The sequence below is a fragment of the Phyllostomus hastatus genome, unplaced genomic scaffold (assembly GCF_019186645.2).
Source record: "Phyllostomus hastatus isolate PE091 unplaced genomic scaffold, TTU_PhHast_1.1 phas_contig_86, whole genome shotgun sequence".
Classification (NCBI taxonomy): Eukaryota; Metazoa; Chordata; class Mammalia; order Chiroptera; family Phyllostomidae; genus Phyllostomus; species Phyllostomus hastatus.
The window spans coordinates 75,876,237-75,901,465 of NW_025333977.1; the positions used below are offsets into that span (position 1 = coordinate 75,876,237).

Consider the following 25,229-nt stretch of genomic DNA (forward strand, 5'->3'; position numbering starts at 1 on the left):
GATGGTAATGTATTACAGGAAAAATAAAGCAAAGGAAAGAGAGACAGGGTTCAGGTTGCAGCTTTAAATGGATGGTTTGTGAGTAGAGAGAGGAGTTTTACTCTCTCAGGAATTTGGCCAGTCCAGGAGTACATTCATAGAAAGATGGGGATCCTGATGCTGACTTCAGGAAAACCCTGTCCTCCAAGAATTGAGTGTCTCTTTCTGCACCATTTTTAGAGTGCTCTGGCACTCCTGGAGACATTCCTATTAAGCATGAAACGTGGTACAAAAGTTTGTACCTGGTGGCTGGCTCTGGGGGAATCCACTATTATGCTTGGAAGAGGATGCATGGTACTCTGGATGGCTTTCTGTGTAGTTGGCAGAATTAGGGACAAACCATGTGCATTCCTTGAGGCTTACTCATACTTCTCTTAAGACACTCAAATTTGAAATTCCCTGATAGCAGTCAAGTTAGCTAGTAAGTAGACCTTTCGGACTGAGAAGAAGAGTATTTTCAGTGGGTGTGCTGTTATTTAATTGCCCCCCTCCATTTTTTTAGTGCTGATATCAGGAGGTATACATTTTAAGTTTTAAAATAATTTGCAGAGTCAAGACAAGAAGTAGTGTTGAGCTAATACTTTTTTCAAAAATTCTTCTCCCCCCAAATTTATTTATACATCTGTTAATTCTTTCAGCATATATTTGTTGAGCATCTACTATGTTCTGGGCACTGTGAATGTTACCAAGAGGATAAAGGTGGGTAAAGTGATATTCCTGCTCACAAGGAATGTGTACAGCAGGGAGAGGAAGTACAGAAATAACCTTCTTATGAGACATCAATGAGATAACACGGGGAAGAAGCCAGCATATGCCTGGGTATAGTAGATGCTCAACACCCATGTGTTGCCTTTTGGATAAAATGATTAGTCATTGAGGAGAGTAAGACAATATACTAAAAAGAAAGGTGACAGATGAGGGAGAAGTAACATCTGGATCCGTAATTAGGGAAGTCTTCATGGAAACTTAAAATGTGTCTTAAAGATTGAATGGCATTTGGGCATATCCCTTCAGCATGGGGAAGTTACCTTATTTGGTTTTGTATTTTTAGCAGGTGGTACAGATCAGCTGTCAAATTTTTGTTGGATGAAAAAATAAGGGGAAAGAACAATCTTGGTGAAGGGAATAGTGAGGGAGAGGGCATGCCAAAGATTGGGAAGCCCACAGGTATGTGCAAAGGAAATACTGCCTCAAAGTAACAATGGATCAGATTCTAGAGGCTCGTATTCATCAGGCCAGGCAGTGGAGGGTCTTTGAAGCAGGCTTCGTACCATGCATAGGTAACATTGAAGAAGGTGATTGAGTGGCAGGAACATCAGGTGATGGTACTATTACAGCATCAGAGGCTGGAAGTAATTAGGAACTCACCTATAGTGGCCATGAAGCAAAGCCAAGAGATATTTTAGAGGCTGAATTGACAACGCACTAAACTACTTCAACTGTAGCTCAGTGGAATGATTTTGAATGCCTCCTTTTACTATAGGAACTCTTTGAGAAAATGAAAGCATCAAATCATACTGGAACACATTTTTTAACAGTTTAGCACTAAGTCATGCTCACAAGAGATCTTATAAACACTATGAAAGTAAAAGTGTTAAGTAAAGTTACATCAACGTTTAGGTAATTTATATCAGAGTTCAGTTTTTATATACTGTAAATATATTTTTATAGTCCTTTTGGGCCCTTTGTATATTCTGTGTTATAAATATACACACATACACCAGGAAAGGCAGGAAAGGAGAAGGGGAATACAGAAATACTCACATATCAGTTATTTATTTGATGCTACCTTTTGAATCAGTCATGTAGCCCAAATATTACACTTCGTTGATTTTAATCTGAAAAATCTTTATGATCATCAGTTTTATAAAGTGGTTTCCAAGAAAGCATTTCAGGCCTCCCCTTTTTTAAAGAAACATTTAGAATAGTAATGATGTTTAAGTTTTGTTTAGAACAATGTATTTTTGTTAGAAAACGCATTCTTCAGAAAAATGATATCAGCTTTTGCCTCCACATCTAGTATAAATGTGTAAGACTAAAAAGAAGAGACACTATGAAAATGTAATATGCGTGATCCTTTCTTTCAAGGTCACAGACCTTATTAATGTACTTGTGTGTTAGGATGTAAGTCTTGAAAACGGAAGAACCCAGATTCTAGCCCTGCTTTTGCATCACTGTAACCTGTGCCAGACATTTTATTTCAGTAGGCCTCAGTTTTCTCATCTATGAAATGGGCTCACCTGGAATGATCAGGAAGGTCCTTTCCAGGGCAACTCCTTGTGACTCTGTGACCTCTTAGAGCCAAGGGGAAGTATTTCCCATAAATATTGACAATTTGTAATATTTGAAAATTCAGATTATTTGGTATTCCTGACTTACATCTTTTTTCATGTAGGAGGCTGAAAGGCCCATGTTTACTTTTGTTGCAAAACATTGCCTTTTTCTGAGCAGAGTGCAAGGCCCATGGAAGATGCCCCCAGTAAATAGTTGCTGGGTTTCTTTCAGCTGTGAGAGACATTAGTGTGTTAAGGGATTGATTGCTCTGGGGCTTAGTCTAATCCTCTGCTATGTTAGAGAAGCAGTTGAAACAACTCTTGAGTAGACAATCACAGAACCCATTATGTTCACTCAATGAACATTTATTGAGATCCTGCCATTTGTCTTACAAGCATGGTATTAAGCCTTGGGAATATAAAGTTAACAAAAATAGGTATCCCCAACGTTGGCCTCTATAGTAGTAAAGAAAAGAAGCATTATGGTATAAATAGGTATTATGCCAGTTACACATGGAAAAGTGTGAAGTGATTTATACTCTAAATCATTGTTTAAAATGAAATTGTTTTTTCTTAAATGTCTAAATCAGTAAAAGTACACATTTGAAAAAATTAAAAGATAATAGGACTTACCACAGCTTCCCCTCTCCCAATTAAAAGTTCTTTCTCTGTAAGAAAAAAATTAAATATATTGATTAGTAAGGGAGGGGTGGAGAGAGAGACAGAAAGAGAGAGAGAGACAGAGACAGACAGAGACAGACAGACATCAATTTGTTGTTCCACTTATTTGTGCATTCATTGGTTCATTCTTGTATGCGCCCCATACAAGTTCTTTTTATTGAACTTGTTTATTGACAAGTTCTCATCTGGGTTTCTTCACGTTTTCCTTATTTAGGTCTGAAGAACCAAGGACATTTCAGCTAGTCTTTAACAACCATGATGAGAGGCAGGGAAATCTGCAATCTCTAAGGACATTGAAATTATTTGGGAATTTATAGATAAAGGCATTTTTAGTTGTTTTTACTGAGGTAGCAAAGACCTCAATTTACCCACCCTTATGACTTCATAAGGAAAAAACTTGTTTCAAAAATTTTATTTTGGAGTAACAAAGTGACCTCAGGTTGGTCAGGATCTGCTAAATTTGCTGAGTTTGAACAGACCAGTTAGTAGTGAAAAGTTTGACTTATTTGATATTTAAATATCTTATTCCATTGAATGGTTAAAATACTCACTGTGTCATACCAATGGATTTAACCATTTTTATAAATTCTTCTTTATTTATAATAATCATTGCTATGTGTATTGAGCATTACCTGATAGGTATTTTAAATCATCTTATTTAATCTCTACAATTATACTATGAGATACATATTGTTATTCCCCATTTTACCTATGAAGACCACATAGCTGTTTCTATGCTGCAGGATTTGAATTTGGGACATTCTGACTCTATAGTCTAAGACTAATTTTCCACTGTTCCCCATGCTCCCAAGTTATTATGGCTAATGTCTAGGCCTGTGTCTTTTTCTCTTTTATTACATTTATTGGGGTGATGTTTTTTAATAACATTATGTAAGTGCACAATTCTATAATACATCAATTGTATATTGCGTTATGTGCTCACCACCCAATGTCCAGTCTCCTATCGCCATAAATTTGACTCCCTACTCCTTCTGATAACCACCCTTTTGTCATCTGTGTCTGTGGGTTTGTCTATCTTGCTCATTCATTTGTTGTTTTCTGTTTTATATCCCACATGTAAATGAAATAACGTAGGCACGTGCCTTTTAATATATGGGCTGAATGACAGATCAGGTAGATGAGGCTTGTGTCTGTGAAGGCAGCATGAGAGAGGAGAGACTTTGGGGCATTTTAGAAGCTGAAGTGAAGAGGAGAAAACAATAGCCAGGAGAATTATTCCAGAGATAATTGTTTCCTGGACCCCCATGGATATCAAAAGCCTCTGATGCTCAAGTCCTTTATACAAAATGGCATAGAACGATGCATACAGTTGGCTCTGCACATCTGAACATTCCCAACTGTGGATCAAAAACACTGCTTTCAGTCCCCAACTGGTAGAATCTACAGATGTGAAACCTGGGAATATGGAGGGCACAGTGTAAATTTATTGAAAAAAATATGCATATAATGACCCTTCGCAGGTTAAATCCATGTTGTTCAGCTATAATGTAGTTGGGACGCTTTTCTTGTGTTTGCTTCTTAGTTTAAGGTTTTAGGTGTATCCAGCTCATGAAGGAATTTATAGATTTCCAAGGGCATTTGAGCAAAGAAAAAGTGATGTACAAATGGCAAAATAATCTACCGAAGTTGGGTTTTTCATTAAAGACCCTGGAAGAAACTTGGAGAGTGCTTGTTTACTTTTTCAAGATGACATTGACTGCTGTAATCATAAAATTCCAACAAAAAAGTATTCATCAAAAAGCAGAATGTGAAGCAAAAATACTACCCCGCTCAAGTATAAGAACATGATACTCATCTTCTGGAAATACAATATGCATTTCCAGGTTAGAAGGAGGTTGAAAAAGCCCCAAGGACAGGGTGTCTGAAACACCACTGGGATGCAGAGCTGTCTCTGAAATAGGCTTCCTTTTTGAGTGCTCAGAGCATCTCCAGTTAAGCCTATGAAATCATGGATAAAGCCAGGAAAGAATTATTCGCACACGTTCTCATGAATTTGAATGAGTGATAATTTTTTACTGTCCTAAAAATTTTTGGACAAATGTCCCCTTTTTCCCATGTACAACTGTCTTAAATAGTAGGACAAAAATGTTATAAAATGTTGTCCCCAGAAGATAAAAATAGAAAATAGACATTTCTGAGAAAATATAACTTACATAAATTTATGGTAAAAAAAATAACAGGGCCTTATAGCAAGTAGGAGGTTTAGGAGCTTATCCATAATCTTGTGAGGTCGATGTCGGTAGAAAGCCACGTCCCTCCACAACAGACACTTGTCTCCACTGTTAGATCGAGGATGGCCTGGGTGGCTCAGGGTCTGCTCAGCTCTGTTGTGCGCATGCTCCGGTATTCCTCTTGTTGCCGTCCTGCCAAGTTTGTCTAAGATAGGGCTTTGTTTTCCATTTTAGAAAAATATTGGTTAATAGAAACCACTGCCTATTCAACTTTGATTCAGTAGATCTTTATTGAACAGGTTTGCATGCTTAATATATGCAAAATGGCTCATATTAGGTTCATACTTTTGCTGTGTGTATGTATATTTATTTTAGTTTTTGGATTAGATGCTGTTTTAGATCCTGGCCTTGAGCCAGAGCATTTTGCTGAGCTAACTTCCAGAACCCTTCTTTTGGTAGTGGAGTATTACATGCAAATGCTAGGTGTTAAACAGTGTTACAGGTGTCTGGTAACTTTCTGCAGTTATTCCTTCAATTAACAGAACCAGTGGGGCTGTCCCACTGGGGCTACTGTGGTTGCGATGATTTTTTAGTCTTTCTTTTGAGGAGGTTGCTTTAGGAAATGTGTTTTAAGGCACAGACCAGTCTTAAGGAGTAGTTCTACCAGGTCACCCCTTTAAATGGCCAGAAAAGCCTCAATTTATATAAAATACTCAATGAAGATGTTGGAAAACTTTTAAGTAGGGAACCAAGCATTTGGCTCGATTTTGGAGCTCTTAAATAAACCTGGAAGCCAGAATCAGAGGATCTTTGGTTTTCTTAGTATTCTACTGCTCAAATTTTTTTATTAAAGTTTCTGAGTGCCACAAGAAAGTAAACTTATAAAAAAAATTCTTAGGAAGTCAGGGGTCATAGGCCAAATTGTGCTACCAGAAGCTCATATTTGTTGAAGTTTCTAGAATGCTTTGTTTTAAAAATCCATTTGAATATTACATTCTATTCCATAGGTAAAATTGACATATGGTAAAATGCATAGATCTTCAGTATAGTGTTTGGTGAGCACTGACAAAAGCATGTGCTGGTGTAATCCACACACCTATGAAGAATATACCTGCAGCCCAGTCTGGGTGGCTCCATTCATTGGAGCATCGTCCCCATACACCGAAAGGCTGCAGGTTTGATTTCCAGTGAGGGCACATACCTAGGCTGTGGGTTTGATTCCTAGTCGGGACGTGTACGGGAGACAAGCAATCAATGTTTCTCTCTCACGTCAGTGTTTCTCTTTTCTCTCTCCATTTCTCTCTAAAGTCGATAAATACATGCTTGGATGAGGATTAAAATAAAAAAATATACCTACATGTTTTAACATAGAAGTAGTATTTGAAATTATTTTCATCATGAAAAATGATACTTACTTTTTAAATTTTATGGCTTATACCATTCTGTGTGTTCCTTAGGGATGGTGGCAGTGAACATGATTATTCCATTTTGTTAAATGTGGGCTTCAAAACAGCTGTGCAAAATGACTAGACATTGTAATGGACTTTCTTTAGCTAAAGCCTAACATTAGCTGGAGAAGTTGATTATTACCCATTGTTTTATCTACACATCAGAAAACTTCTCCTTCTCTAACTGTAAATTGTTTATCTGTGATCAGAAATTAAAGATTTATTCATCTTCATTGTTTTTACTGGTAATCTATTTTATAGTAAGGCCTTACACATATGTAATCTCCCATTTAACATCCTTTTCAGGGTAGCATTTGACACTCTGCTTTGCAGTAGTCATCCTCCAGGAATCCCACTGATGACGCAGTCCTAGCTTTTAATTCCCATTTCTTGAATTCTTTTGTGAACAGTGCCTGCAACTGTAAGTGCTCTCTACCTCTGTTTTCCTCCAGATTCTTTCAGAGAGTAGGTATTAAAGCTTCTTTTCTGTAGAGATCAAGTGTTAGTTATTGTATTTATGCAATGCGCAATATAGTAAGCTCATTAATTGGTTTCAATTGTAGATATTGGTGTTAGGTAATAGAGAAGATACAAAGTTGGCTAAGGGATAGAACTATTGCTCATGAATATTTAGTAATATTAGGGGAGCTGATGATGGTAATTAATACTTATTAAGAGCACTTTATGTGCTAGGTACTATTCTAAGCTTGTCGCATGTATTATCTGATTTTATATTCACAGTATTCATTTGAGTTAATGATTTGCCCGTTTTATACATTAAGAAGCTGTGTGTCTTGGTCAGGTTTCCTAGAAGCAGAGCCTGAGATGCAGATTCTTGTGCAAGTGATTTGTTGAGGGAGGCCTGAGGGCAAGTGGGGGTAGGGGGAAGCAGGCTGGGGCTGGGCACTGGCCCCTGGACTGGCAATGTCAGTGTCACCTGTTAGAAATCCATGTTCTCAGGTCTTGGGGAAGTTGGGCCAGCAGTCTGTGGTTTAACTAGTCTTTCAGGTAATTCTGATTGATAATAAAATTTGAGAACCACTCAGGTAGAGGAAGACTAACATACAGGGAAGTTAAATAACTAGCCTAAAGTCCCACAGCCAATAGTGGGATATGAACTCAGGGAGTCCGTTTCCAAAGTCAGTCTTTCTAACCATTAGCTATACTGTCTTCTGTGGTCAGAACAATAACAGCAGTAACAGTATGGGTGTAAATGAACAAGAGACAATTTGGAGGAGAGAGCTCCTTCTGACTGAAGGAAACAGAAACCCTCATGAATGGGGTGTCATTTAATTTTGCCTTGAAGTAGGATAAGATCTGGATATTTACAAATATATGTGAGAGGCTTTCTAGGTAGAAGGGACTAGCCTGAGAAAAGGCACAATGGCATGCAAGTTTGGGTTTGTGTGTAGAAAACTAGTTATTCTGTTTGACTGAGATTTGGCTTTTTAAGGAATTCTGGGAGGAAAGTCAGCCAATATTAGTTTGAGTCCAGTTCATGGATATCCTTAGATGCCAAGCATGTTAAGATTTTAATCTGGAAAGAGATGTAGTAAAAATTTCAGGTTAAAATGACAGCAGATGTAGGATGAATTTTAGGAGGAGAAACTGAGGATAAGCAGAAGGGACACAAGTCTTGAAACACTCAGTGTACACTAGCAATTTTCACCCTTGTTCGTCTCAAGGCACAAATAAACTAATTACTAAAATTCCACAGAATACCAAAAAAATTTTATTTTGCTGGTATGACAAAAAAATAGGTAAAATTTTGCTGCACTCAACCAGATGGCTATTGCTGTGTTGGCTGTTACAGTTTTTTAATTCGACAATCTAAGGGAAAAGAGATCAGTGTCCCTGACTAAATAGTCAGGTATGGCATGTTTTAAAAATTCTTGTGGCATACTGGTTGAAAATCACTGGTGTACATGATAAATTAGGACCTGCTCTGGGCTGTGGCAATTAAACTGGAAAGGAATAAACTTAGAAAAGATACTACAGAAGAAGCAGTACAGGGAGTTGGGGGAATAAGCGATAGATAGCAAGCCATTGAACATTGAGGAAGCTGCCTGCCTAAGAGGATGCTGGTCCTTTCACACAAGGATGGGCTTCCCTGATGGGGAGGTGTTTGAGAGTGTGTAGAGGAAGTGCAGTTCAGGTTCAGGAGTGTGAAATTTAGTAAGGGAATCTTATGTGGAGATGTTCAGCAAGTAGTTGGAAATGCTGACCTAAAACTCAGGGATGGAAAAGACTTCATTGTAGAAGCAATTACTGAAAGTCACAGGTTGATAAAATTGTGCGAGATGGCAATAATAAGAGAAGGTCAGTGTCAGAATTAAAATTCTTGGACTCTTCTTGTTCAGTTTTTTAAATACATTTACGGACATGCTCTCCAAATGAATAATGAAGTTACATTTTGCATAAATCAAGAGAAAGTTAAACTGCATACTGCTCCTAACTCAGGGTAGGGAATATAATGGGAAATTTTTTTTAAAATCCTTAAAAATTCTTTTAGTCAAAAGCAAACATGTCTTTTTAGCAATTCCTAGGTAGTGTCTTGGCTTTTTTTTTTAATCTCCTGTCATTTTTTTCCCAAAAGAGATAATTAAATAGTTTGGTTTAAAAGTCTTTCTTTGTTGCTCTTGCTGTAACTTAGATTTTTTAAATAAAAGAAAAGGCTGAAGTATCAGCGAAAGTACTAAGTAAAGTCAACTAGGAGTTAAGAGAAAAAATTTTTTGTGGTAAGCAGTGAGACTCAGATTTAGTTGTATTTACAGTTGTTGCAGTTTAGATATGTATAGTCAGTTGCTTCAGAAAGAGATGTTATAGATAATCTGAATAATTGGACTATAGAATGTCATTGTGTGCTTTAGCTTATTATTTTTTAAATTCTGAGTCCAACTCTTTGTGATATCAGAAAACACTTCCACTTGGTATCACTGCTTGTTATCTAAAGAATGATTTCGTAGGCCAGAAGTTTCTGGAATTTATACTCGGCCAAGGAGTGAAAGGGAATTTATGCAAGAATAAACCAGGTGGACATTCTGTTCTTCAAAAGACAGCATTGGGGAAAGCAAGACACCCCGGGTCTCTAACCATTAGATGCTGGAATCATTCCCCTAGACACCACAGTTAGAATGTCTCTGAGGGGCCATAGTCACCTCTGGTTGAGAACCACTTTGCCAACTAACCTAAATTGATCAAAAAAAGAATATGAAAGTGTGAATAGTCTGTATTTAGACGTTGTAAAATATGAAATAAGTGAAATTTTGCCATTTTAGAAACCAATTCCTTGAACACTATGCTTGGGATAGATTGAGCTGGTTATGTAGAACCCATTCCAAATTGATGAAGTACAGTTTGATACAACCACTAGAGGGGAGCAATTTGTCAATATCTAGCAAAAGTTGAGAAATATAGTAACTCCACATGTACTTATACCCTAGAGGAACTGTCAAAACATTTGCACAAGGGTACAGGTACAAGATATTCATGGCAGAATTGATTTGTAAGAGGGAAAAATGGAAACACATCCTTTACCACCAGAAAGGAAACAGATACATTATGGTGCATTTAACCCAACGGAAGAAATATCAGCCAGTCCAAATGAATGAAGTGAATTAGTATGGATCAACCTCAAAAACAGTATGTTGAACAAAAACAAAATTTTAGCATATACTTTTTATCTTCCTTGTATGTTTTAGAAAACACCCAAAACGATTGTTATGTTTTGCTCCAATTCCTGGCAGTGTCCAGTTCTGAGGAGAAAGGGATGAAGATGAATGGGACCAGGGAGAGAAAATGGGAGGATGTCAGGTCTATTTACATTGGTATGTTAATTTTTTTAAAAAGGGTCTGCAGTATATATGGTTGACTGCTGAACAATGTTGGGGTTAGGAGTCCTTCCCCGCTCTGCACAGTTAAGAATTTGCATATAACTTTTGACTCTTAAAAACTTAGCTACATACTAGCCTACTGTTGACTGAAAGCCTTACAGATAACAAAATCGATTAACTCATGTTTTGTGTGTTACATGCATTATATTCCTTATTTTTAAAGTAAACTAGAGAAAAGAAAATGTTATAAAGAAGTCATAAGGAAGAGAAAATACACTTACAGTATTTAATGAAAAAAAATTCACCTATAAGTGGTCCCGTGCAATTTAAACCCTTGGTGTTCAAGGACCAACTATACTACAAAAATGTTAAATTTCAATTGTAGGTTCATGCATGTTTGTTATTTATCATTCTTTGCATTTTGCTTTATTTTTTCAAATGAAATATAAAGGAAATACTTTAAACTTGAAAGTATAAATTAATATTCTTCAGTGCATACCTGGAAATACTGAATTGTACATTTTCCTGAAATATTTTTTAGCTACAGGCTTAATTTTCAGTCATGTGTTTGAAGGAAGTGATTGTGCTCTATGCTCTTTCCTAGTCACATTTCCATGCACTGACTCATGATTTTGTGATTCACTTTTGCACTAACGTGTAGATATGGATTCTCTAGAGTTGAACTCAACGCAGCTGTGTTTATTTCAATGCGATTACATTAAAGTAAACACACACATGTGATCCCTTATGAGCGTGAACCTGTAAAACACTTGTTGATTTGGTTCTGAAATTGTGTGTTCAAATAAACACACTTGTTTTAAGGGAAGTTTTACTTTATTCAAATGTTCATGCCTAAAACATGTGTTTTATAGTAGGCAGATGTGGACATGTGTATCTTAAAAGAATAATAGTTCTTTAGAGTTTGTCATTCCTTTTAGACAAATGCAGGGTTTATTTAATGGACTGATTTTTAAAATATGTTTGTAGTTGTCCTGTGTAATTAATTGAAAATATTTGAATATCACAATTTCTATAATTCATTTATTGACAAGTTAACTGACTGGAATAGAATGTTTAACAAGTTAAATAACATGCGATATACATATGTAAATATATTCTAGCAGACATTAGTGATAAATTGAAAAGTAGAGGAGCTTTTTTTAATTTTGGAAACTCCTTCTTGTTTAACCAGACTTGAAGTCTGTGTTTTTACATTTCAAATTTTAGAATGAAAATAGAGGAAAGTTCTAAACCAGTAAGAATAGTATTCACATTTGTAGGTATTTCTGCTGAAAGGACTATCAGTAACCTGAATAGAAATGAGATAACGTGATGCCTTCTACAAAATATTTTAATTACATAGAATATAACTTACAGAGTACCAGTATTTGAGGTTATCTTTTTCTTTTTCTTTTTCTTTGCCAAATGAGCCACAAGACTACAGGAGCCAGAGGTCTTCTTCTTTTTCCCTCCAAAATATGAGAGAAAGTTTTATGTGTGGTATTCTGCAGACAAACACATCTATTTTTTTACTTGAAAGCCTGAAAGTTATTTCATTGTTCACAGTAAGGTTCTATGGTTTAGTAGTCTTGTCCATCCCACAGCCTTGGGCTCTGCAGGACTCCTCCCTGTTGTATGGAAGTAGCTGGGGGCAACAGTGTGTTTTTATGGAGGGGGAGGATAGGAGGAAGGGGAAAAGTGGCAGATTTTTAATGGAGAGACTCTACATATAGCCCCCTTTGGCCAGTCAGGGCCCGAGGGTCACCTCAGGGATCCTTCTCTGCCTTTCTCTCAAGACCCATTTGAAGCTTAGTGTGGCTTTTGGCTCTGTTTGAGGCACAGACACAGTGTGCTGCCCTCCACTCGGGGCCTCGGTGGGTGTGCAGATATCTCACCACGAGTCTGCATTCCTTTTGTTAGACCCCCGTTTATTAATAAAACATCTCATATAGATACAAAAAAGTCATCGCTGGGTTTGGCCTTTTAGGAATATTTATCCAGGCATTTCGGATGGTTAAATATTTATTATATGCATAAATTCCCTAAATGCATACTATTACGTAGAAAATAAACCTTTATAAAGTTTTGAAAATTAATGTTTCTATTTCTCAGGTAATATGTGAATACATTTTTGTCGAAGATCAACACATTCCAGAATAAATATAATTCTGTTTTATTTTTCCTAGTACTACTAATTTCTGAAGTTCCTTTAATTTATAATAAAACATATTTTAATTACTTGCTGGCTTATATGTTTAGAGCCTGCCTCTGCCTTTCCAGAAGGGCAGCTTCTGGGAGACAGGCTCTGTGTTTTGTGTGTGTTTTGTGTGCTCCACGTGTCCAGTGCTGTGACAGGGCCCGGCATCCATGAAACACTAAGTAAATGTTTGTGAGTGAATTCTGAATGAATAAAAGATAAAAAATTCCTTTTGGCTTTATTCCCAATCATAATGTTTTGCTACCCACTCTACAAACTTCCCTAAATTAGCTACTTTATCAGTTATGTATTTTTCAGAACCCTTTCTATGCATTTACTTACATATACATACGTATTTTTTGACAAAAGAAGCATTTTCTGCACCTTTACCAAAATCAATATTAAACTTCAATTTTTTTCCAGTTTGAGGTATGAAAATGACATCTTGTTTGAATTTGAATTTTCTATCAAGTAGAGCATACTTTCATCTGTTGATTAGTCAATTACTTAAGAAAAATTAACTGCTTATACAGTTCCCCCTTGGAGTCAGTGGGGGATTGATTCCAGGACTCCCATGCATACTAAAATCCACGGATGTTCAAGTCCATTTTATAAAATGGTGTAGTATTTGCATATAACGTATGCATATCCTCCTGCATACTTTAAATCTTTTCTAGATTACTTATAATACCTAATACAATGAAAATTCTTGTTATTCTGTATTGTGTAGGGAATAATGACAAGAAAAAGGAAAAAAGTCTGTACATGTTCAGTACAGATACAACTATCATAAGCCTAACTACACAGTACGTGCTGGCAGCAAAGTGACATTTTTTTTTTCCTGAATATTTTCACTCTGTGGTTGGTTGGATGTGGAACCTGAGGATATGGAGTGCCAACTGTTTATCCTTTGCCCATTTTGCCATCAGGCTTTTCTTGGTATGTTTTTTTTGGGAATGAGCTTTACACATGTAGTTTATATATTATTCCTTTATCTAATATATATTAGTATACATGGCAAATCTTCTTCAGTTTATTTTTGAACTTTGTTTATAGTGTCATTTCTCATGGGGACATTGTCAGTTTTTATGTACTCAACTTTATCAGTTATTATGTAGTCAACTTTATCAATCTTTAGCCATTTTTATCTTGCTTTTTCTTTCTGTACTTTGTTAAAGGCCTTTCCTACCTCAGTGTCAGTGGTATGCACCCTTGTATATTTTCTCATACATATATCCATTTGATTGTCATGTTTAAGCCTTAAAAAGAATCTATGTGCAATTTATTGTTAATGTTGTGAGGTAGAGATGTATCTCTTTACCCCCTCCCAGCCCCTCACTTGCCCACATGAAGGGGAACCAGTTGTTCTAGCTTATCTGTGGATTAGTGTGTGATTGCTGTTCACTCTTGGAAGATATTCTTCTTGAAAATGTAAGTGTAGTTTTATCTCTTTTAATAATTTTCTCCATGACTTCTTTTTTGTCTCTTGTCACTGTTGCCATACACACTGTCTCTTTCCATTTGTCTGCTGTGTAGTTTCACATCTCTGAACTTTACATCTTTGCCTGTCATTTTCTTTTAGGTTTATCTTTTATGGATATTCACATAACTAGATTTTACTTTTTTTAAAAATTTAGCCTGAACATGTCTCTGAATATTTACATTCAGAGATATGGTGTGTTTATATTTATTGTGACTTAAATCTGCTATTTTTTTTTTACTATCTCTTCATTTTAATTTTCTAGACTTTTGTTGGAATGATCAAATTTTCTTTGTTTTATTCTTTGTTTGCTCTGTGGGTTTGAATAGCATACATTCTTTTTCTATTTTGTGGTTACTTTTATTTACTTTTTCTTTCAGTCTTATTGAAATATAATTGACACACAGCACCGTATAAGTTTAAGGTTTATGGCATATCATGACTTTACTTGCATATTTTGTGAAATTATTACCACAGGTTTAGTTCACATCCATCTTCTCATGTAGATACAAAAATACATTTTTCTCCTTGTGATGAGAACTTTTAGGATTTACTCTCTTACCAGTTTCAGATATACCATACAGCAGCGTTAGCTCTAGTCATCATGCCATGTGTTAGATTCCCACTACTTATTTATCTTATAACTGGAAGTTTGTACCTTTTGACCAATTTCACCCAATTTTCTCAACCCCACAAAACATTTTTAACATACATATTTTAAAATGCTTTTCTGACAGCTTAAACCTTCTTTCTAAACAAGAGCATTTGGGTGTGCTTTATTTTTCCTCCATTCTGCCACTTGAGCCTCATAGGTAGATAAAGACAGAAATTTCTCCTTTCATTATTGTTGAAAGTGAAAGTTTGTTGTCCCTTTTATGACTGATCTCCTCTCTTTTTTCCTTATATTTTGAAGATTTTTGGTTTATCCGCATTACTCAAAATTTCCCCAAATAACGTATGATTTTATGAATATGTGGAATCTAATGAACAAAACAAACAGACAAAATAGAAATAGACTTGTAGAAGGAGGGACCCCCAAAGACCCCAATTTTATTTATAAAAGATTGTGTATTTATTCTGACATAGTTAAACTTCAGTCAACTTCAAAGTACTGTCCATTTGATATAATACACCTATTGAGAAGGTTTTCCCACTTTTCAAAACAGTTTTTGAACTTGTCGATTTTGATACCTTTTAGTGCTTCTGTCATTTTTAGTTTCACCTCTTCCACATCAGCAAGACATTGCCCTTTGAGGATTTTTTTTCATGGTGGGGGGAGACAAAAAAAAAGGTCACTTGGGGCGAGATCGGGTGAATAGGGAGGGTGGGGCATGGGAGTCATGCTGTTTTTGGTGAAAAACTGCTGAACACTCGGCGTTGTGTGGGCAGGTGTGCTCGTACATCACCCATCATGAAATGGGCATAAGTGTTGTCTTCAAAAAAGAATCACTGAAGCCAAATGTACCTTCTCACAACAATGCCAGCTGCTACCCTGATACAGATGGGTTCCTAGAACTCTTAGTAAGGGAGCTTATAGTATAAGGGGCCACCCTCCAAACGATAATTCCAGTTTTTTTGGGTCCCCCCCATCGTAGGTACAGGGAACAGAATGGTGATGACCAGAGGAAAAGAGGAGTGGAAACAGGTAGAAGAGGGTAAAGGGGCAGGGGTTAATGATAGTGGAGACTTGACTTTGGGTGGTGAAGACACAATACAGTATACAGATGATGTATTATGGAATTGTACACTTGAAACCTATATAATTTTATTAACCAATGTTACCTCAATAAATTCAATAAGAATAAAAAAATTCTCTCTGATATGTCCACATGTTTTGTTTTTAATTTATCCCAATTGGCACTCATTGGCTCCTTTTAATGAGGTTTTATGCCTTTGGAATCATGTTCAATTATGTCAGATTCTCAAATACACTGTTCTAGATATTACCTCTCCCTCGTTCTTTCTACTCTTGCCTCTTAGAATTGCTAATAAGTAGATGGAAAACAGATCTATCCTCTCTGACTCTGTGTCTCATAATCATAACTTCCCTTTTTTTACATTTTTCATAATTTATCTTTTTTTTCTGGAGAAATCTTTGGCTCAGGTTAGAGCTTACTAATTCATCAGTATTCTTTTAGTGGCGTCCTACTATTGTCTTTTAGTTCAAGATATACATTTTTCATTTCTAAGCTTTCCAAAGTTTAATTTACAGGATTCTGGATTCTTTTTACATACATCCAGTGATTTTGAAATATGTATAAACTACATGTCTGACACAAGCACATAGATTCCAACAATCACACAGACCTGTGTTCAGATCTTGTCTTACTATTGCTTAACCATGTTATGGCTGTTACTTGATTTCCTCTGTTTAAGCATTTTCTAGCCAAGTTGTGATAAAAATGTCACTCTGCTACGTTGTTGTAAGGATGAAATTCCATAACTTATTAGACACAATACCAAGAACTATACTAAGCCATTTTACTCATAAAATGTTATGTCATTTAATTCAACAATTCCTTTACAATAACACTAAGAAAGTATTCTTGGTAGTGTTTTGATATCTTATTCTCCTGGAAGCAACTGATCATGTCTCTCTAGTTGTTGAAATTCTTTGCAGAAGCAGGTCCTTGACCCATGGCTCTCCTACTGGCTTCCCACACGTAGCCAGTGAACACTATTTACCAGAGAGGTGTGTTTGGTCTACCTCTGACTGTTTCTTATGTCAAGTGATTTCTGTTCTGTCCTCATTTTTCTGACCAGTGTTTGGTCCCTGCATGTGTGTGCATGTACACATATGTGTGTGTGCTCACACACAATAGTCAGTCCACTCATTGGGATTTGTTAGTTAAGCTAGACATCATTGGTTCAGGTTCTTTCCTTATACCATTGACTGTGCAGGGCATTTACTCTTTCTGAAAAGATAATGTACTTATTTTGTGAGAAAATCATTTATCAAAGTGATATGAAAGGGTAAATAAAAGTTACAGGAAATTATATCATAACTGGACTAAGAGATTGAAGATACTGCCCAGAAAGAACACTACTTTCTTTAAGGCACTTAGGATGGTACAGTTATTCCTGAACAGAACTATTATGTGCTGGTGGCTACATCCAAAAGTCTGTGTGTCCTGAACTCTTTCAAACTGCAATATTTAGAAGGTCCTTCCTTCTCAGAAATTTCTAGCGAAAGGTTTTGTGACAGTCATTCATTTTAAAAACTAAGAACAAAAATTTAAAACTCATTTAATACATTGTCTTAAGACAGTTGGTGTCCATGAAAGGGCTATTTTACCAGGATAGCCCATTGTTAGTTTTCAGGAAGCCAAAAATGCCTGAAATTGTCATGTGTTAAAAATAATTGCATGTTAGTTGGTCTTTGTGTCTAAATGTTTTATAATTACAAGTAAACTCTCAATGTGTTAACTTCTTTCTTCACAACCTTCTGATCATTAGTATGTTTTCAGATTCTTTTTTAAAAGAGTTAGAATTACCATGAATATGATATAATTATTTCATTGTTTAATATACAAATGTGTAAACAGACTCATTTTAAAAAGTAACATTTTAAATCATCAACCATTCAAATGAAAGATTAATGTAGTTATTGAAGTATGACTAGGAAAGCTAACCTTTTCAGGAAAAATACTGACTTACTTCTGCTATATAGCGAGTATAAAACACCAAACAAATTTTATTCCATGTTGTTGTTAAAGGAGCCACCCTGTTTATTTTGATCTCAAAGACGTCAGTGCCTTTAATTTACTACCAGTGCACCAACAGATGCTTTCTGGCTTATTTAAAAATTTTAGGTATCTTTGAAACTCATACTAATTTTTAATATTATCCTGTTAAGTATAAATAGTAACCCAGTAAAAACAATGAAAATATTATACTCAATCTTACACCATTATGATTGGAATAAGATCATATTCACAAGTTAACCTACATGAATCCATCTTTTTTCCCAGTGTTTCACAATTATGTACATAGATTAAATCATAACAAAAAGAATTAAATAAGTAATGTTTAATGAAGATTAAATATTCTTGAAGGAAATTCCTCATTGGGACGTTAATGAGTAAAAATAGGCAAGAGGTATGGAACAATATTTGAAAATCCAGCTTTCAAGTCACCATTATTAATGTGATTTACAGATGAAACCGAATGCCAAAGAGTATCTCTTTACCTCCTATTCTATGCTGTCTTTCCATATTACAAAAATACAGATTTATTTTTCAGAAGGAATCAAGGCTGTAGAGGGCGGTGTAAGACAACTCAAATGACTTTTTGGGTTAGTGAGGTACTGAAGTAAGTTGCTATTGTCCAAATGTCCAGTTACATTTCAACACCCCAAGTATCTGACCACCGATAATAAAATTGCCTCAGGCTTAAAAACAGAGGATAGTTGAAAGGTGTATTAGAACCGAAGAATTAACTAAACCCACAAAGGCACTGGCAATTAATTATTGTTTCTACCCTTATAAATTCTAGTGGCAAAATCAAGACCATTACTTGGATAATGTAGACTTAAAAACATTCTTTTTCAATGAACTTGATGATACAGTTTTTTATAAAGAATTTTTCCTTCTCTTTAATTGTCTAATTATATACTTTCAAGTAAAGATAGCAACCCCTCCCCCAGACCTCCTTTCCTTTTCCTCTCTCCTTCCTTACTATGTTATGAAGGCATAGACTAGTTAGTTGTGTATAAAATTATGAGCCATAATAAATTTAGAAAATAATAATATCATTTCAGGTTTATTTACTCTTCTCTCATTCTGCTGCCAGTGTTCATGGACATTTAATTATCCAAGGTTTGCTTGATTTTATCATTTTTCTGATTAACAAGATATTTTAGGACTGTTTTACAGTAAGTGGCATAGATTTTAATTTAGGAAAAAAATCCCTGCTATCTCACAGCTATTTTAGTTTCTGTCAAAATTGCCACCAGTGTTGCCCATACCGACCATCTGATGGGAATGGGTATCTATAGTTCGAAGCAGTGGTATACAGGACTCTGCTAGTTATAATACTAATTTTTATTGGAACATGATTCATCTACCCATTTCTCTTAGGTTTTTGATTTTAGCTTTAGATAAATACAATTTCCATGGCTAAAAACTTTGTAAGTAAAAGTCATATCTTTAATAATCGCTGGCTTGGTACTGGTTATTGTACATATTCCACTGGGTAATTATGTCTGATTTAAATAGGCATGTTGTCCCTGAGTAATGTATCTCCAAAGTTTTAATAAAAATGGAAAAGCAAGATTTCTAAATGTAGATAAATGAAGCATGTATGCCAGAAATTATAGGAGTGCTGACTTCAAGTCTTTCCTTCATATTTGATGGTTTAAAATATGATGAGAACCAAGGAATATATAGTTCAGAAAACCTGACTTTATATTTTTAGAGCCTGTCCATAGTCTCATTTGATTTTCAGAATAACCTTTAGATGGTTAGTGTTGCCATCATTATCTTTGCAGATGTGAGGAAACTGAAGCTTAGGCAATACGAGGGATCTGCCGAAAGTTAAGTGGCTGGTAAACTGTAACACTACAACTGGAACACAGTGCTGCCTGTAGTGTTTGCTTAGAACTAAATGGCTCTTTTATAATTTTGTTGGCGCAAAGAGGAGTGATTTCTTTAACATATTAAAAATCAAAACACTACCCGTAACTGACCTTTTTTATAAAACCAGAGAATATGTTATTTGGAAATTCTCAATAACAGTTTACAATGTTAATTTATTGCCCTCACCAATCCACTAACTTTGAGGCAATTTCTAGTTTTCAGGTTTGTTTTAGAGTTCTTTGTTTTATTTGTTTGCTTGTTTGTTTGTTTGTTTGTTTGAATCTAAGATGTAGTTAAGCTTGTTTGTATATTTTAAGGATATTGAAGCCCACACTATAAGACAATTTATGAACAAGAGGATGTTGCCAGGAAAAAATTCTAAGCTGAATAAATTTGTGAGGGAAATTTAGTATCTGATGTTCAGTATTCCTTAGGTACCAGTCAACATTCCAAGGATTGACCTGTTATCTATCTGGTTAGTTATTTTTACCTTGTGAATTTTGTTTTGGCATTAGGGACTTGTGCTTTGGCTACAAGAGACTGACCAAAACTTTTCTTAGGACTTTATTTTCTCCCAAAGCTCTTTGTAAACATTAATCACAACAGGAAATTTATTTTTTACTGCATCTTCTGAAAGGCACATAAAACTTTTGTCATAAATCCCGTTAATTAAAATACTGAAAAGGATCCCTAACACACCTGTTCCTCTCTAAAGGGTGGATGTGGACTAGTGTGCGATACTGTTGCTATGAATGTGAAGCACGCCATGATTGGCCTAACAAAGAAGCGAAAAGGACATTTTGTTTTTATATTTATCAAAACATTTCCAAAGAGGAAAGTTAGTAGAAATAGAATGCAGGATTGGAAGATAAGATGTTCTGCCTCTATCTTTGTAGGAGAGGACTTTGAGGCTTACTTTAGGAGAGGACTTTGAGGCTTACTTTGTGTGTATGACTTCGGGCGAGTTACTTAAGCATTCTCAATCAGTTTCCTTATCTTTAAAGTGGGATAATAATAGTACCTCTTCATTGACTATAGAAGGGAATAAAGTAAAATATGTAAATGGCTTTTATGCTTCTTGACATATGGCATTCTCAAAGTAATTGATAATAATAGCAGTAGCTCTTGGTGCCTCAGTAATTTTAAATGAAAATTAATTTATGCCTAAAGTTTAGTGGTAGCGAAAGGAGTGGACAGGGATGATCAGAGAAGTGAAGAGTAGGCAACTAGACTCTGTAAGGGCTTAGCAACGGCCACGGTGTGGGTGTTGAGGTTATGGGGGCACCAAGGTGACTAATGATTCAAGCATGGGGTTCTGTCTATTAAAGAGACGGTGTTCTCCCTTAGTCCAAGAGCGGGTTTTCAAAGAAATACCACTGAGGCAAAGTAGTGGGTAAAATAACTCAGGATAACTTTTGTTTTTGTTTGACACGCATGTTTTAATTAATTGGTATTTAACATTCATCATTTTAAGTGCTTTTAGGTAAAGTGTATTTTGGGAGGGTGCCTAAGTAATTCAAGTTTTAAATACTAATTTGTTTGGCTGGTGAATGTTCTTCCTAAAGAGCCAAATGGCAAAATTCCTGCATTGCTTCATTTGAAAGAATCAGCCCTTTAAGATAATAGTACCTAGAAGCATGGCTAGGTACATTCACAGCACTGTAAGAGGGAGACAGGGGGAGTAGTCAGGAAGCTTGTAGGTGGGAAGGGTTTCCTGTTTCCAGGCAACAGCGAGGAGCTACAGAGGGAAAGCAACTTGAATATAAATTCATTCAGGAGAGGACATTTTACCACACTGCCTTCTAGCCGGTGGGGACACGACTTGATTCTGGAAGAGAGGCTGGAGTTTAAACTTCATTTGTCAGTGGATAAAGTTGTTGTAAACCAGTTTCTTACCAGGTTTTATGTATACATTTAAAAAAACCAACCTCCTAGTGGCCAAGTTAAAATTTTTCAATGTTTTGAAAACATGAGCACCTGCTTTTTCGCCTCCTTTCTCATTTTCCAGAAGCACGGGGCTTCCCGTGGATTCCTTTTCCCCTCTGTCTCCTTAGACTAGAGAAAGGAGCTCTTGGCCCTAGCACAGGCTCTTTCTCTGCCTGCCTCCCTCTGCAGGAAGGAGGGAGAAGCACAGCACACTGGGCTCTCTCGGAGGTGCTTCCTCCTCTGGTGGAAGGAGCCTCGGGGCTCACCATGAGCAGATGAGAGAAGCCCTTCTGCTCACTGGGTCATGGAGGGGGTGTGCTGGTCACCTGCTGTGGCAACTGCTCCATCCCGTGAAATGCTGGAGAGGTGGATTTGGAAGGGAGGAAGAGGCATTTGCCAGAGGCAGCTACCTGATAGGTGGGTTAATCTTGAGGCTTTTGAGATACTAAGAAAGATTTTGTAGCTGGTAGAGTAACTCTATGGACCCTGGGGGGCCCTCTCATTTTATACTCCAGCCCTTAAGTATGTGGGCAGTCTCAAGTTTATGGACCAGTGAGAAAGCGGAGAAGGATTACACCTGCTGAGAGTTGTTTATGTAGAATGCATATATTCTCATTTCTCACTTTCACATTGTGTTCCCCGTAGAGCTGCGATTTTCAACTGGTGTGCTGCAAGAATTTTTAAAACATGCAATACCTGACTCTTTAGTCAGGGGCACTGAGCCCTTTTCCCTTAGATTGTCAAAGTAAAAAATGACGACAGCCAATACAACAATAGCTGTCTGGTGTGAATGAATCAAAATTATACCTATTTTTTTGTCAGATTGGAAAAAAGTATAGTAATTTTTTTGGTGTGCTGCAGAATTTTAGTAATTAGTTTATGTGTGCCATGAGATGAAAAAGGTTGAAAAATCGCGTCTCTAGGTGAGCTACTTTTCATTGTTTCATTATACTGTTTATGTTTAAGAGTTTTCTTCAAAATCTGAGTGAGATGATAAGTCTTGGAAAGGGGTGAGTAGGCACTCTGATGGATGTTGCACTGGGATTTGTCCTCTGCTCAGACAAGAGGAGAAAAGCAGGTGCTGTTGTTGGAGAATTGGTCTGGAAGGGTTGAGTCTGGAGCTGCCTTTAGGAATTTGTCCGAGAACGGTAGTAGGAGCTGTACACTAACTGGCTAGGTACAGGGCCATGAAAAGAGCTGCCCAGACGCTTAAGCAAACAGGCAGTCCAGGCTTTATAGTGGATCCCCCTCACCATGTGTCCGAGGATGAATCACCTCTTGAAGGGTCTAATCTGTCTCCTTATTGTCCCATCTGGAAAGGTCACATTATTTATGTGTAACTCCGGAGAGCCTGGCAGGTCTTTTCAAACAAATGTTGATGGATGCTCTGCAGTCCCTCCCATTTCAACAGATTTCTTTATGCTTCTTTTTGCATAGACACTTAACCTATGTAGAGGGTGCCTTTTTTTATGAGAAAAGAGAAGAAATTAAATGAGTTTAATCCTCATGGTTTTACATACAGATGATTTGGCCTTCCCCAGATTGCGAAGCTAACTTGTAGTCAGATGTCAGCCTGTAGCTCTGCCTTTTCATCTCTGTCTTACTTCTGTACTTTGCTCTTCGTGTCCTGTGGGGACATTAAGAAAGTACCCATGGTGGATTGAGTGTCTTTGAATTTTACTATCATTTTCTATAGAATTAATTTTTAAATCTAATTTTAAGAACATGAGTTGGCATACTTTTGTTAATTATATAATTATATATTAATGACAGAGGATTTTTTTCTCCCATGTAACTTTGGATTGTACTTGAGAAGCTCATTTAAATCAGTACAACAGATATTAAAAAGCCAATAATCTTTTATGTAAAAGATTTGAGTTGCTTATGGCATTAAGATAGGCAGTTAGTTCTGTCTAGTTTATTTTAACCAGTTGATATCTGTTAAAGAGTTTAATTTCAGATATAGGAAATTATGAAAGACTACTATAATAAAAATAGCCTCTATGCATCATGCCTCCTTTAAAATGAAAAAATGAAAACTTTAATTTACCAGGAGTTTATGTTGGCTGTTTATCTGATTTTTAAAGACATTGCTTCTGTTTTGCTAACATTTTGGACAGAAGATGAATCTTAAATCCAAACATTTTTCATTGTTATCTTTTTCTTATTACTCTCATTATTATGTTTTAACATTGTTATCATTCTAGTTATTTGAATGTTCAGTATTGTTATCTTCTACGGGTATGCTCATGTGATAATATATGTTAACAATTTGTTTTATTTTACTGAAGATTCAAAAGTGAGATATTCATGTGGGATTCGATTAATAAAGGAACATTGCCTTTTGATGTTGGTCACATTAAACTTTCATTGCATTCTTAATAGGTAACTATTTACCAAAAATGTGACTGAAATATAGTATGCTATCAGGAAAAAAAATGCTGTGGTTTAGAAACATAAAATGGCACTATTTTTTATGAGATACTAAAGTTCATGATTTTAGTCTTCTTTAATTATGAAAATAAAAGTTTTAAGTATGAAAGAGCTATAGTCTACCTTACACCTGGTCTGAGGCTAACCTTTTTCATTGTTATTCGTAAGAGAATTTTGAATGAGTTTTACATAAAGAACAATCTGTATTTAGGGGCAAATTTAAATTAAACTTCTAATTTTTTATAGAAACTGCTGGTTTTGCTTTAAAATATCTTCCTTTCACTTATTGAGCTTTTATAGAGTAATCACACTGCAGTTCTGAAGTATGGGCTGGATAAAAGAAATTTAAGACCTTTTTCTTGAATCCTAGGAAAGGAATAGTCTTTTCCCCAATTCTGTTGAAGGAATTTTGGTTGTTTATTTGTTTGGCTTTTGTTTGGGGGGGATTTTTTGGTGGTACAGGCCAATCTCTTTCAGGATTCCCAAACTCAGGAATTCCAATTCTGTAATCCTATATTGTGCCCTGCTCCTAACAAGTTTGAAGTGAAAGGGTCATATTCTTCACTTTTCTATCTTGCAGGGCCTAACAGTGCTTTTCATAACTAGACAGGTAATAATTGTGGAAGGAAGCCAAGATTTGTAAAAAGTAACTTGGAGAATGGGTTTATATACCAAATTATAATCATTGTTTCGCTAATTGGTGTCTGTTATAGGCCTGAGCTGATGTTGTTCAGTCTTCATAACTTGCCCACATCCTCAGTATTTAGTATTCTTGAGTTGACTATATTCTTTGCAAATAGGAATTTACCAATAAGAAAACTTATTTGAGTTATACATAAAGAATAAAATATATCAGCAACAGGACAGAATTTATAGAATAATTAATTCTCAGTCATGTACTATGTCCTCTAAGGGGTAATTGTATGATAGATATATTTTTTAATTCTTTTTATTTATTTATTTTCAGAGAGGGAAGAGAGGGAGAAAGAGAGACAGAGAGAAACATCAATGTGCGGTTGCTGGGGGCCATGGCCTGCAACCCAGGCATGTGCCCTGACTGGGAATTGAACCTGCAACACTTGTATATTTTTTGAAAAGACGTATATCATTACTACTATTAAATTTTTTAAAATAGAATTTAGATTCTATCA

At 36.0% G+C, this 25,229-nt stretch overlaps 1 protein-coding gene across 17 annotated transcripts in view; it reads left to right on the plus strand.

Annotated features, from left to right (window-relative positions):
* Positions 1–25,229, plus strand: part of BBX (BBX high mobility group box domain containing) — a 267,802-nt gene that overhangs the window by 26,924 nt on the left and 215,649 nt on the right. Inside the window, exon 1 of one of the 17 annotated variants that reach the window (XM_045850887.1) lies at positions 22,043–22,062. The exons of the other annotated variants lie outside the window; for them this stretch is intronic. The gene's annotated coding sequence lies outside the window, so the exon portion shown is untranslated. Of the gene's footprint in view, positions 1–22,042; positions 22,063–25,229 lie in introns of those variants that run through there. 17 annotated transcript variants of the gene reach the window in all.